We start from the raw sequence: 13,258 nt of genomic DNA on the forward strand, positions 1-13,258 counted from the left end.
TAGCAATCTATAGATCTCAGTCTCCTGAGTGTGTAGCTAGGATTACTGGTGAGAGTCAACAGTTCCTGGCTCTACTAACATTTTTTTTTGCCGGTTGTGGGGCCTAAACTCTGGGTCTGGGCACTGTCCCTCAGCTCTTCAGCTCAAGGCTAGCGCTCTATCACTTGAGCCACAGTGCCACCTCTGGCTTTTTCTACTTATGTGGTGCCGAGGAATCGAACCCAGGACCTCATGCATGCAAGGCAAGCACTCTACCACTGAGCCACCTTACCTGTTTAATTAGCTCTTTGGGAGCTCTCAAAATTTAAGAGTATTAAGAGGTCCTGAGACTAGCATGTTTGAGAGCTGCCAGATGAAAAATTTCCAAATATTAGTGCTTTTAAAGATGGCTCTCTGTTTACTTCTTTGAACTGTCAGTGTGCTTGCCACTGATATTTCTAAACCTCATTTGATTTTTTTCTTTTTTTTTTTTTTTTTTTTTTGTCGGTCGTGGGGCTTGAACTCTGGGCCTGGGCGCTGTCCCTCAGCTCTTCAGCTCAAGGCGAGCGCTCTACCACTTGAGCTACAGTGCCACTTCCGGTTTTCTGGTGGTTTATTGGAGTTAGGAATCTCATGGTCTCTCCTGCCCGGGCTGGCTTTGAACCGCGATCCTCAGATCTCAGCCTCCTGAGTAGCTAGGATTACAGGCATGAGCCACCAGCGCCCGGCTTTGATTTTTTTCTATTTCTCATCAACTGTAAAATAACTAGTCTTCAAGTTTTCTGCAAAGCGAATATTTCTCAGTGAGAAACTTTTGTTACTCCTTTAGTATGGATTTTATGCAGACTGGGACATTTTCTTTTTTGTTTGTTGTCTTCAGCATCGTGTTTAAGAAGTCAGACTAGACAATTGTATAACATCTTACTAATAAATGATTCCTTAGTCTATGTAAAAGCTTGATTCCTGATTAGAAATTTTTTTCTGACCAGGTACTGGTGGCTCACACCTGTAAACCTAGATACTCAGGAAACTGAGACCCCGGATCTGGGTTTAAAGCCAGCTCACCAGCAAAGTGTGAGACTCTGATCCCCAGGTAACTACCAAAAGCCCAAAGTGGAGCTGTAGCTCAAGTGATAGATTGTTAGATTTGAGCTGAAGAAGCTCAGGGACAGCACCCACGCCCTGAGTTCATGCCCTAGGACTTGCACAAAAAAAGAAAAAAAAGATTTTTTGAACATAAGTTCTTAATGTTTTTCTGAAGTATTGAGATGGCAGTTAACTATGATGGGCTTTGTAGTTATCCACTGAGTCAAAATGAAGATCTGTCTTTTACTAAAGCCATGTGACCTGCAATCCTGAGCTCTTTTCTCATCTGTAAGGTAACCCAATCTAATTCCTTACAGGTTGTTAAAATAAGTACTAAATTAAATACTTTATTCAGAGGCTGGGAAGGTGTCTCAGTGGTAGAGTGCTTGCCTTGCATGCATGAGGCCTTGGGTTCGATTCCTCAGTACCACATAAGCAGAAAAAGCCAGAAGTGGTGCTGTGGCTCAAGTGGTAGAGCACTAGCCTTGAGCTGAAGAGCTGAAGAGCTGAGAGACAGTGCCCAAGCCCAGAGTTCAGACCCCAAGACTGGCAAAAACAAAACAAAACAAAAATGAAATAATGTATTCAATAAGTGGCATAATAGTCATAAGCAAGAGATGGTAATTATTTTAATGATTCCAAAGATATAATAGATTAAAAAATCTGCTTTTTAGAAGTCTTAACTTAGGAAACACATAAAGCCATTGTGATGTGTTTAGATGGTTGCATTCTTTCTAATTACTCCTCAATATGACAGTTGTGTTATTTATAAACTTTTTTCTGCAATTAACTGCATTTGTTCATGTAATCAGCATCTGTTTGGTGTAGGAATGGGAATCTTGAACTTTAAATACCATTCAGAGGACTCTGAGGGATTTTCTAAACAGTTGGATTTTTGTCTAATATGTTCACCAGAAATGACTCTGAAAAGAGACTCCTGCCCAACTCCTATCACTCTTTGCCAGCCCTCCTCAGTGATATTTGTTGAGAATTCAGCAGTGATGTTGGCATTTAATGATATCTCAATGAAGTACTGAAAAAATGGAAGTAGCTGACGGGGATAAAGGTAGGAACCTGCTGTTGTGGTAGTGTTGGTCATCTTTTTCTATCAGCATTCTTGGTCCTTGCCATCCCTTTGCCTAAGAATATGTCTTCCGATTTTGGGAGAGTCCTGCCTTTCTCCAAAGTCCCTCCAATGCCCACACTTTATTCCTTTATTTATTTATTTTGTTATTGTTGTTTTTGGTGCCAGGACCACAGCTTGAACTCAGCTGATGTCTTACTAATCTGAACCACGACACCAGTCTGTCTTTTTCTTGCTAAGTGGAGATAGATCTAAACAGAATTTTCTGCCTGGCTGGCTTTAAACGTCCATTCTCCAGGTCTCAGCCTCCTGAGTAGCTGATTATTGTCGTGAGCCACCAGCACCATCCTACATACTTTCGATGCAACTTCTCCTCATCTCAATGCCAGTCACCAAATGCAAAGCCTCAGGCAAGTACTCTACCATGGAGTTACATCCCTAGCCTAATACTGGGCCACACTCCTGCCCAATATATACTTAATTCTGTGGAAAGTATTTGGTAGTGATCTTCCACCATTGTTTTCCTTTGTTATGATGGTACTGGGGTTTGAGCTCAGCTCACTCAAACTTAGTAAGCAGACACTCTACCACTGAGCCATGCCTTGGGCCCTGCTTTCCCTTGACTGTTTTCAGGGAGAGTATGGTTTCCTGCCTGGATGCATGCCTGAACTACAATTACCGATTTCAGTCTTCCTGTCATTGTTAGGATCACAGACACTTGCCACTGTGTCCAGCCTCTCTGTTGAGATGGAATCTCCTAAAATTTTCTGCCCAGGCTGGGCTGGAACTGAGATCCTCTTAATTTTGGACTCTCACATTAGTGTAGGAGGATGAGCACATATTAATGTAACAGACTATGGCTGAGAAGGGATCTCACAAACTGTGCTGCCAAGGCTGACCTCAAATTATAATCCTCCATTCTCAACTTCCCAAATACCTAGGTTTACAGGCATGAGCCACAGCAGTGACCTGCCTCATTTTGTTCTCAACACTTACCAAAAAAAAGTTATTAACACTCAAACATAATACATTGTATATCTGAACATTGTAAATTAAATGTATATATTGGAATATTATTTACATTCTAAGTATACACTAAATAATTTTTTAGAACAGAATGAGATAAATATAAATGAAAAAAATTCTGCATGCTATTGGATCATTTTGTCAATATTTTGTGATATAGGTATGTCATTATGTTTTTAGATTAATTTCTTGCACCCAGTAGGATTTAGTTGGATGACAACCTACGAGTCAGGTTTTAGATTTTTATTCATATTAGGATATAGTTAAATGTTGCTTAAATGAGTTACGTTGGTAAGGATGGTATTAATGAGATCACCTTCACAATCCATCTTATACTTGGGATTGCTAAGTCATTTTAATTCTTTCTCTTAAATGCCAAGGGAGAGGCACAAATGAGCTATGATACATTCTTCCCACCAATCCCAGGAAATTTGGGGGACAATGGTCAGATAAAGCAGTAACAATTTGCCCTTTAAGCTATAGACTGATGATTAAGAAATATATAGATTCTAAAGGTTAAAACCTTTGGCTGGTCTCAAAGTGAGTGAATGGATAGGATTTAGGTGTGTAAAGAGAGAAGGAATATTTCCTGACAGTATGTTTGGCTGTCTTGATTATAGTTTGCTCTTGACTTACCCATATGTTTGCATGTTTCTTCAGTGAGGTGTTCTGTTTTCCCATCATCAAGATAGCATTTTCCTTAGCACCCTTCCAACATTAATCCTTTCTCCCGCTGATTTAAACATCATCTTGCTCACTTGGATCATGGATTATTCCCTCAATTTTACTTCCTTTTTTGTTCCTAGATTAGTGCTGATCAGTTCTCTACTCAGCCATTAAAATGATCTTCCTTTGATTTAAATTTGATCTTACTTGTCTCTGTTCTAAAAATCATTCAGTGGTTCCTCATCTCTTCGTTAGAAACTTTGAAATCTTACTAGGATGTAAAGGCCTAGTCTTTGCTGGATCCTACTTTGTCGCTTTTTTCCTTTGTTTACATTAAATGCTGTGATTATACTAAACTTCCTGCTATGCTTTCACCCCCTAATCTTGGCACTCATTTTCTCTGCCTGAAACTCTTCCCAAAACTTGAATTCCATTTTTTAAATTCTTTTTCTTTTCTTTTTTTTCTGGTCCTGGGGCTTGAACTCAGGGCCTGGGTTCTGTCCCTGAGCCTCTTTGTGTTGAAGGCTAGTGCTCTACCATTTGTGCCACAGGGTCACTTCTGTCTCTTTCTGTTTGTGTGGTACTGAGGAATCAAACCCAGGGCTTCATGCATGCTAGGCAAACACTCTACTACTAAGCCACATTCCCAGCCCTGAATTCCATTTACTTTATACAATATCTGCTTCATACTCTCCATTCATTCTTCTGTAATGTGACGCAAAGAGCATTGAGAGTGGAGGCCAAGGTTTAACTCCTAACCTTTGCTAAGAAATCTTGTGGAAATTCTTGACCTCTTCCAGCCTTCATTATCTTTATTGCCAAAGTGTGATAATGCCCACCTCTCTTATAAGCCCATTAAGAACATCTATCGACATACTATGCACAAAAAAATTCTATAAGCATGTCACCCAAAGATGTTTGGGGTGGCAACGTGGGTGATGACAACAAGAATGATCCACCCAAGGAAGCATTTAGCTTCACTGCTCAGGTGACCTTCCTGAACCATCCAGGCCAAATCAGTGCTAACTATGCCTCTGTCCTGGATTGTCATTCAGCGTAAATTGCTTGCAAGTTTACTGACTGGAAAGAGAAACTTGAACAGAGATCTTGTAAGAAGTTGGAAGCTAGTCCTAAATTCCTGAAGTCTAGTGATGCTGTCATGGTTCATATGGTTCCAGCAAGCCTTGTGTATGTGGAGAGCTTCTCTGACTATCCTCCTTTGGGTCATCTTGCTGTTTGTGATAGGAGACAGTTGCTGTGTGTGGCATCAAAGATGTGGACAAGAAGTCTGCAGGAGCTGGCAAGGCCACAAAGTCTGCCCAGAAATCTCAGAAGGCCGAGTGATTATTATTATCCCTAACGCCTGTAGCTTCAGCTTAACCAGTGGTGGAAGAAAAGTCTCAGAAATGTTTGTCTTAATTGGACATTTAAGTTTAATAGTGAAAGAATGGATAATGATAACAATGCATCATAAAAACTTGAGAAGGAAAGGAAAAAATTCTATAAGCACTCATATTCCATGCTCATTAAATTGTTATGCATACTTCTGCTGCCTTCACTCCTCTTCCTTCTCACCTTTCTTGTGATCCTCAGCAGTTTTTCTGGAATGTTTTTCATGTAAAACTTTGTTTTTTTCAGGGGATGAAGATTTTTCTGAAGAGATAACAGAGATGTTTTTCCCAACACATCTCCTGCAAACCAGACAAACTGGCCAGGGTAAGTTATTACTTCTTGGTGATTGTGATTCATTTATTTGTGACACTTCAGTGAATAAAAACTGAGATAGTAACCATTTACAATATGGAAGTAAGAGCAAAAGCCTTTCTCTTTGTTGATGACTTGTGAGCTATGTTCATATCCAAGGTCAGAGTGGGCAGAGAGGTTCTATATCCAGAGAAATATTTAATACAACATATATTCCATTGCCTGCTCATGCACAGGACATGGGATGCTTTTTCCTTTTATACCTATCTTTCCCAGGCTCAGGAGACATTCTGTAAACCAGTAAGCCCCAGGCACACAATGCTCTCTGGACAGAGGGAACTGATATAATCAAGATGTCCTGTGTGCTCCTAAGTCCTAGGGTAAGGACCCTAATAACTGATCTTTTTGGTTGTTGTTGTTATTAGAAAATAAATTTTGTTATGGAATGTCTTGGGTAGAAGAAATACATTCCTCAAGCAACAAAGTAGCAGAAAGTTCCAGGCCTGCCTGTGCTAGCAGGGTTTGACCTCAAAAAGAAAAAAAAAACATAAAGAAATACATGTTTAAAATCTACTGAATGTAAGAAAGAAAGAGTACGGTTTCCTGTGAGTATATAATGTCAGAGAGTTTCCTGGAAACAGTAGCCTCTAAAATGGGATGATTGTTTTTCTTTATAGGGAAATAGTAATAACATTTATTATTATAACCACAATTCAGTGACATTCAGTACATTTCCAGTATTGTAGAACCATCACCTTTATCTTATCCCAAACATATCCATCACCCTTGACAAAAATTTTGGACCATTAAACCATTCATGCCTCTTGCCTTCCCTCAACCCACAGTAGCCCTGAGTTATTTTCTGTGTCTGTGAACCTTCTTACTCTTGGTACTTTATTGTTGTAGTCTGAATGTTTGGATTTCCATAATTTTTCATATGTTAACACTTGATCTTTTATTCTTATCCCCTAATGTTTGCTTTCTCCATGAAACCCTCTCAGAACACTCTTCGGGAACTCATCTTCTGCAGTTCAAGTGCATCTCTTCACTATTCAATCTAGTATTGTTTAAAAATGGTCAAATTTAAGAAAAGTCATAAAAAGAATATAAACAGTATTTATGTGCTTTTTATGAAAATTCACTATAGTTAACATTTTCCTTCATTCGCTTAATCACTTATTTGTGTGTATGTTCTCTTTGTGGACATACATTTGAGATTAACTTGTATATATCATAGTCCTCTATTCCTACATATTTTAATCTTGCTCTCCTCAGGATAAAAATGTCCCATTATTACATAGCCACAGTAGTTACCGGCTTCAGTAAATTAATCACAATGCCATACTTTGCTTAATCTTTGTCTATATTTCAGTCTTGACAATTGGCTCAATTCTGTCCCTGTCATTTTTTTCTCCAGTACTAATACCAGTACATGATCATGAATTATATATAGTTGTGTATACTTGATCTCCTATAGTCTATAATAATTCTCTGCTTTTCCTTTATAACATTACTATTTTTAACAACACAAGCACCTGCTTCCATTTAGTAGCTAGGATGAGAGGTATGAGTGACTGCTGACTAGCAAATGTAGAGTTCTTGAGGGTTAAATTGTGTTATTTGTTTTTGTTTTTGTTTTTGTTTTTTACAAACTATGAGGCTCATTGTAAAAAATGCTCAGTGTTGTTGACCCCATATAAACTAGCTTATTATCCCAAATATACATGTAGATGTTCAATAAGCAGATATGTCTCTATATTTTTATTCTAGGTAATTTGCTAGGTGCTAGGGAAGTAATGATGAGAATGACATAGAAAAATCACAAGAATAAAAGAAATCATGTTAATAAATATTTTTGAGGTCAATAATTCTCAATGTGGTCCCTATGTGGCAATTCTCGGAAGGCAGTTTTCAAATAATTGAAATTTTTGGCATAGAGATACAGGGTATAGCAGGGGCATTGGCCTGGTTGTCTGCAAACTAAGGGTGTAGGGAAAAGTGCACTGGAGCATGTGGTTCTGGGAATAATTTTTTAATATTTTTGTTTACATTTTTTACCTTTTTTTCTCCAGGCTAGCAGGCTTCATACCTTGAGCCACAGCTTAATTACTCACTTTCTTTTTTCTTTGTTCATTTTTGCTGACCTTGGGGCTTGAACTCTTCTGCCTGGGCCCTGTCCCTGAGCTTCTTTTGCTCAAGGCTAACACTCTACCACTTCAGCCACAGCACCACTTCCAGCTTTTTCTGAGTAGTCTATTATGTTTCTCGGACTTTCCTTCCTTGCATCAAACTGTGATCCACAGAACTCAGCCTCCTGAGTATGAGTAGCTAGGATTACTGGTGTGACCCTTTGGCACCTGGCTAGGTTTTTCTTATGTTTTGGTTCTGGACCTAGGGCTTGAACACAGGGCCTGGTCAGTGTTGTTTAGTTTTTGTTTTTGATTTAAAGCTGATAGTCTATTTGAGCCAAAGATCACTTTCTGCCTTTTTGTTGTTGTTTTTATTCTTTGTGTTAATCCCAGGGCTTCAAAGTGGCCTGGCCAGTCTCCAGTGTCCATGCTTTCTCCCCCTCCGCCCCCCTCCCCCCAAGTTAGCAGGCACTACATCTTTAGCCAGTGCACAACTCTTCCTTTTTATTTTTGGTGGTTGTTTTTATTTCTTTGTATTTGGCTTTTATTTATTTATTTATTTTGGCTGGTCACGGGGCTTGAACTCTGGGCCTGGGTGCTATCCCTCAGCACTTCAGCTCCTGGTCCTCTACCATTTGAGCCACAACACCACTTCCAGCTTTTTTTTCTGCTTATGTGATGTTGAGAAGTCGAACCAGGGCCTCATGCATCCAAAGCAAGCAAGCACTCTACCACTGAGCCACCTTCCCAGCCCTGGTTTTCATTTTTTTATGGTGATACTAGGGCTTGACCTGCCAGTCTTCTTGAGGTGTTGGGCTTTTTCCCCCCTCTGGGATGGAAGTTTTACAATTTGAGCCATAGCTCATCTTTTTTTTTTTTTTGTTAATATTGTAAGGTCTGCTCCTGGATGGCGAGCAGACTCCACACTCCTCACAGCAAAGTCTCCACCCAGTAACTGCGTTACCTAGGCAACTGGGACACCTGGAAGAAGTCACATTTGCATCCACTGAGGTCATATCTGAATTTGATGTGTCCACACCTTTCTCTGCCAGTACCCTAGATAAGGCCTAGCCCAGGCCCAGACTCTCTCTGCTCTCTCTGCTCTTTTCTAGCTCTTTCCTCTCTCTTTCCTCTCTTTCCCAGCTCTCTCTCATTCCAAGGCCTTTCCCAGCCATGTGGAGTGCCAACCTTGCCTGGTCCCAGCAGGTCTACTGAATAAAACTACCCCTTACCTGAATAGCATGTGCATGGTGCTGTTCTTACTCGGCTATCTCTTTTTTTCATACCTAACAAATATGAGATAAGTGTTCTATGGCTCTAACTACTCAACAGGCTGAGATCTGAGGACCTCAGTTGGAAGCCAGCCCAGACAGAAAAGTCCTTGTGAGACTCTTATGTCCAATTAACCACTCAAAACCCAGAAGTGGCGCTATGGCACAAATGGTAGAGCACAAGGCTTGAGTACAAGAGGCTCAGGGACAGCACACAAGTCCTGAGTTCAAGCCCCACAACTGTCAAAAAAGACAGAAAGGAAAAAAGAACTACAGGAAGCCAAGATGACTATCCAGACAGCTTGGTATTGGCATAAGAACAGACATCAGGACCAATGGAATAGAATTGAAATCCCAGAAATGAACCTACAGACCTATAGCCATCTAATCTTCGATAAGGGAGCTAAAACAATAGAATGGAAGAACGACAGCCTCTTCAGTAAATGGTGCTGGTAAAATTGGTTAACTACTTGTAGAAAACTAAAGCTAGATCCTTATATATCACCTTGCACCAGAATCAACTCCAAATGGATCAAAGACCTCGAAGTCAAAGCAGACACTTTGAAAACATTACAGGATGGAATAGGAGAAACCCTAGGTCTCCTCGGCTCAGGCCGAAATTTTCTGAATAGAGACCCGGAAACACAAAAAATCAAAGAAAGGTGGGACAAATGGGATTGCATGAAGTTGCAGATCTTTTGCATGGCAAAGGACATAGCTAGCAAGATCAATAGAAAGCCCACTAATTGGGAGAAGATCTTCACTAGCCATACAACAGACAAGGGTCTCATATCTAAAATATACTTAGAACTCAAAAAATTAAATCCCCCAACAACAAATCTGCAAAGAAAAAACTGCCCAATAAACAAGTAGGCTAAAGACTTAAAGAGAAACTTCTCTGAAGAAGAAAGAAGGATGGCCAATAGACACATGAAGAAATGCTCAGCCTCTCTAGCCATAAAAGAAATGCAAATCAAAACAACATTGAGATATCACCTCACTCCAGTTAGAATGGCAAAAATCAAGAACTCTAACAACAACAGATGCTGGAGGGGATGTGGACAGAAGGGAACCTTACTTCATTGTTGGTGGGAATGTAAACTTGTTCAACCACTTTGGAAAGCACTTTGGAGGTTCCTCAAAAGACTTCACATAGAGCTCCCCTATGACCCAGCAATCCCATTTTTGGGCATTTACCCAAATGTTTACAAACAAGACCACACTAACGCCAACAGCACAACTATGTTTATTGCAGCATTATTTACCATAGCTAAGATATGGAACCAACCCAGATGCCCCTCAGTAAATGAATGGATCAAGAAAATGTGGTATATATACACAATGGAATTCTATGCCTCCATCAGAAAGATGACATTGCCCCATTTGTTAGGAAATGGAAAAACGTGGAAAACATTATATTAAGTGAAATAAGCCAGGCCAAAAGAAACATAGGTGCCATGGTTTCCATTATTTGCAATATCTAGTATATGTATGAGTCAAGCAGAAAAGGTCAGATAATGTGATGTTATGAAAATGAATCCTTAGATATGTATTTTAATGTTTTTTTTCCTTTCATGCATTTGTTTCTAACGCATTTATAAGATTATCTCTTTGTAGCTTTGTATGTCCCTCCCCCACAGTATAACCCTGCTTTCACTATATTTGATGTCATTATAACTTGTGTAGGAGATGGGGAAAAACAAGTCGTTTAAGGATATAGGTAGACCTGTTGCAACAATGAGAAGTACAAGTTGTCATGTCGAAAACGAGTTTTTCAATGTTGGTGGGGGGGAAAGCCGGGAGGATTGGGTGGGCGGTTGGGTGGGGAGGCTGGGAAGGGATGTGTAGTGTAAACAAAGGAGGAGGCTGCAATGCTTGATAAGAAATGTACGCATTAACCTGCCCATGTAATTGTAAAACCGCTGTACAGTGTGTTCACAAAAAAAAAATAAATAAAATAAAATAAAGAAAGAAAGAAAAAAAAAAGAAAGTTGAGAGCCAAGGTTCAAAGCCATCCTAGGCATGAAAATCAATGAGACGTTTTTCACCAATTAACCAGCAACAGGTAGGAAGCAGTAGAGCTCTAGCCTTGAGTAAAACTCAAGTTTTAGCCCAGGAGTAGCATAAATGAAAAGAATTCTCATTTACTTTCCTGCCCAGGCTGGATTCAAACCACAAATGCTCAGATTTCAGCTATTTGAGGAGGTAGGATTATAGGTGTGAACCATATTTTTAAAATCTTAAATTGGCTCTAATATTTTTGTCCTTCTTTTCACTTAATTTATTATTCTTTTTCTCTTTTTCGTAAGTTTGGGTCATCTAGCTTATTATTAGGGCTGGCCACTCTTTCTGAGGTTTTTGTTTTGAAGGTTTTTTTTTTGTGGATTTTTGTCCCAACCTGCAGGACGTCAACGAGGGCGATGAACCTAAACGAGAGGAATGAAGGGACAAGAGACATGAAGAATGACAGCAAGACAGGGATTCTGATCAAGCTGCAAATTTTTATTTTTCACACTGGGGTATTTATATGCTTGGAATAAGGAAGCTTTTAAATTGGCCATTAAGGAAGCTTTTTCATTGGCCATAGCAGCTGCAGGATGTTTGCATAGGGCAGGGTGAAAGGGTGGTCATTAGCAGCTGCAGGATATTTGCATAAGGCAGGATGAAAGCGTCGGATTTCTGAGAGTGGTTCTGTAAACTCAGCCACAAGATGTTCTGGTGAGATAGTCAAGCCTATCTTCATGTTGAGAGACTCCTTTTGGCTCCCAACAGATTTTTTTTTTTTTTTTTTGAGCTTGTTATAGTACTTGAACTCCAGGCCTGGTCATTATTCCTAATTTTTTCTCAAGACTAGTAGGCTTCCCACCTCAAGACAGTTCAAATTGTGGCTCTTTATGTATTTTTCTTTCTTTCTGCATTTATTTTAGGTGATGCTCTTATGGCTTGTACTCAGGACTTGGGCATTTTTGCAGAGTTTTTGTTGTTGCTGTATTTTTTTTTTTCTTCATTGCTGGTCCTAGGGCTTGAACATAGGGCCTTAACTTTTGCTAGTCATAAAATCAGGGCAGAGCCACTGTGTCTGAGGTTTTTCCCTTTTCTTTCTCAAGACTAGCAGTCTCTATGGCTTGAGCCACAGATAAAGTTCTGGCTTTATTTATTTATTTATTTTCATTTTTGTTGCTAGGGCTTCAACTCATGACATGGCCACTCTCCTGAGGCTTGAAGTCAGGGCAGGGCCACTGTGAATGAAGAATTTTTTGTATTGTTTGTTCTCAAGGCTAGCATACTTTAACAGCTTGAGCAACAGCTGCATGAATGGCTTTGTTTATGTAATGTTCTCTACCACCCCCACCAGGCAAAAGTTGTAAAGTTCATTTTTTGAAATAATTTCTTATACATCTCATTGTTGCAATCGGTCTAGCTGTATCCCTATTTAAACAATTTGTTTTTTCCCTTCACCTTCACAAATTACGCCAACATCAAATACAGTGAAAATGGGATCAAATACAGTGAAAATGGGGGAGTTATTTATTTATTTGGTTCTGGTCCTAGGGCTGGAACACAGGGAGTGGTGACTGTTCCTAAACCTGAAATCAGGGCAAGGTCACTGTGCTGGAGTCTCTCCCATGTCCTAAAACTTAAGCCACATTTCAACATCTGGCTTTGTAAAACAAATTTGGTGATTCATAAGGGATAAGTTTCTTATGGAGGAGCTGGGAAGTGGCTCAGTGGTAAAGTGCTTGCCTTGAGCTGAAGAGCTAAGGGACACCATCCAGAGCTGGAGTTCAGGCCCCACAACCCATAAAACAGAAAAAAGAAAAGAAAAAAAAAGCTGAGTGCCAGTGGCTTACGCCTGTAAGCCACTACTCAGGAGGGTGAGATCTGAGGATTGCAGTTCAAAGCCAGACTGGGAAGGAAAGTCCATGAGACAATTATCTCCACTAAATCACCAGAAAACCAGAAGTGGCCCTGTGGCTCAAGTGGTAGAGCACTAGCCTTGAGCTGAAGAGCTTAGGGACAGTGTGCAGGCCGAGTTCAAGCCCCATGACCAACCCCAAAAAAAGAAAGATTCTCATGGGAAGACAGGGACATTAGCCAGGCTCTAAAATCAGAGGATGGTGGTTCAAAGCCAGCCAGGGCAGGAAAGTTGTTGAGACTCTCATCTCCAATTAATCACCAAGAGCTTGGAAGTAGAATAGTTCTAGTCTTGTGCAAAACAGCACAAGTTCAGGCCCCAGGACTAGCACACATAAAACCAAGTGTCATGGAGCTTCCTGCCCAGGTTGATTATGAACCACAATCCTAAAATTTCA

At 40.0% G+C, this 13,258-nt stretch overlaps 1 protein-coding gene across 3 annotated transcripts in view; it reads left to right on the forward strand.

The window, feature by feature from the left end:
• Positions 1-2,025: 2,025 nt before the first annotated feature.
• Positions 2,026-13,258, forward strand: part of LOC138836772 (endogenous retrovirus group K member 18 Env polyprotein-like) — a 32,935-nt gene continuing 21,702 nt past the window's right edge. The window contains exons 1-4 of one of the 3 annotated variants that reach the window (XM_070035423.1): positions 2,026-2,131; positions 2,448-2,559; positions 5,480-5,557; positions 5,822-5,925. The gene's annotated coding sequence lies outside the window, so the exon portion shown is untranslated. Of the gene's footprint in view, positions 2,132-2,447; positions 2,560-5,479; positions 5,558-5,821; positions 5,926-12,582; positions 12,821-13,258 lie in introns of those variants that run through there. The other 2 variants (XM_070035422.1, XM_070035424.1) reach the window with 2 other exon arrangements.

This window comes from Dipodomys merriami, unplaced genomic scaffold (genome assembly GCF_024711535.1).
Source record: "Dipodomys merriami isolate MVZ:Mamm:240054 unplaced genomic scaffold, mDipMer1.0.p SCAF_2593, whole genome shotgun sequence".
Lineage (NCBI taxonomy): Eukaryota > Metazoa > Chordata > Mammalia > Rodentia > Heteromyidae > Dipodomys > Dipodomys merriami.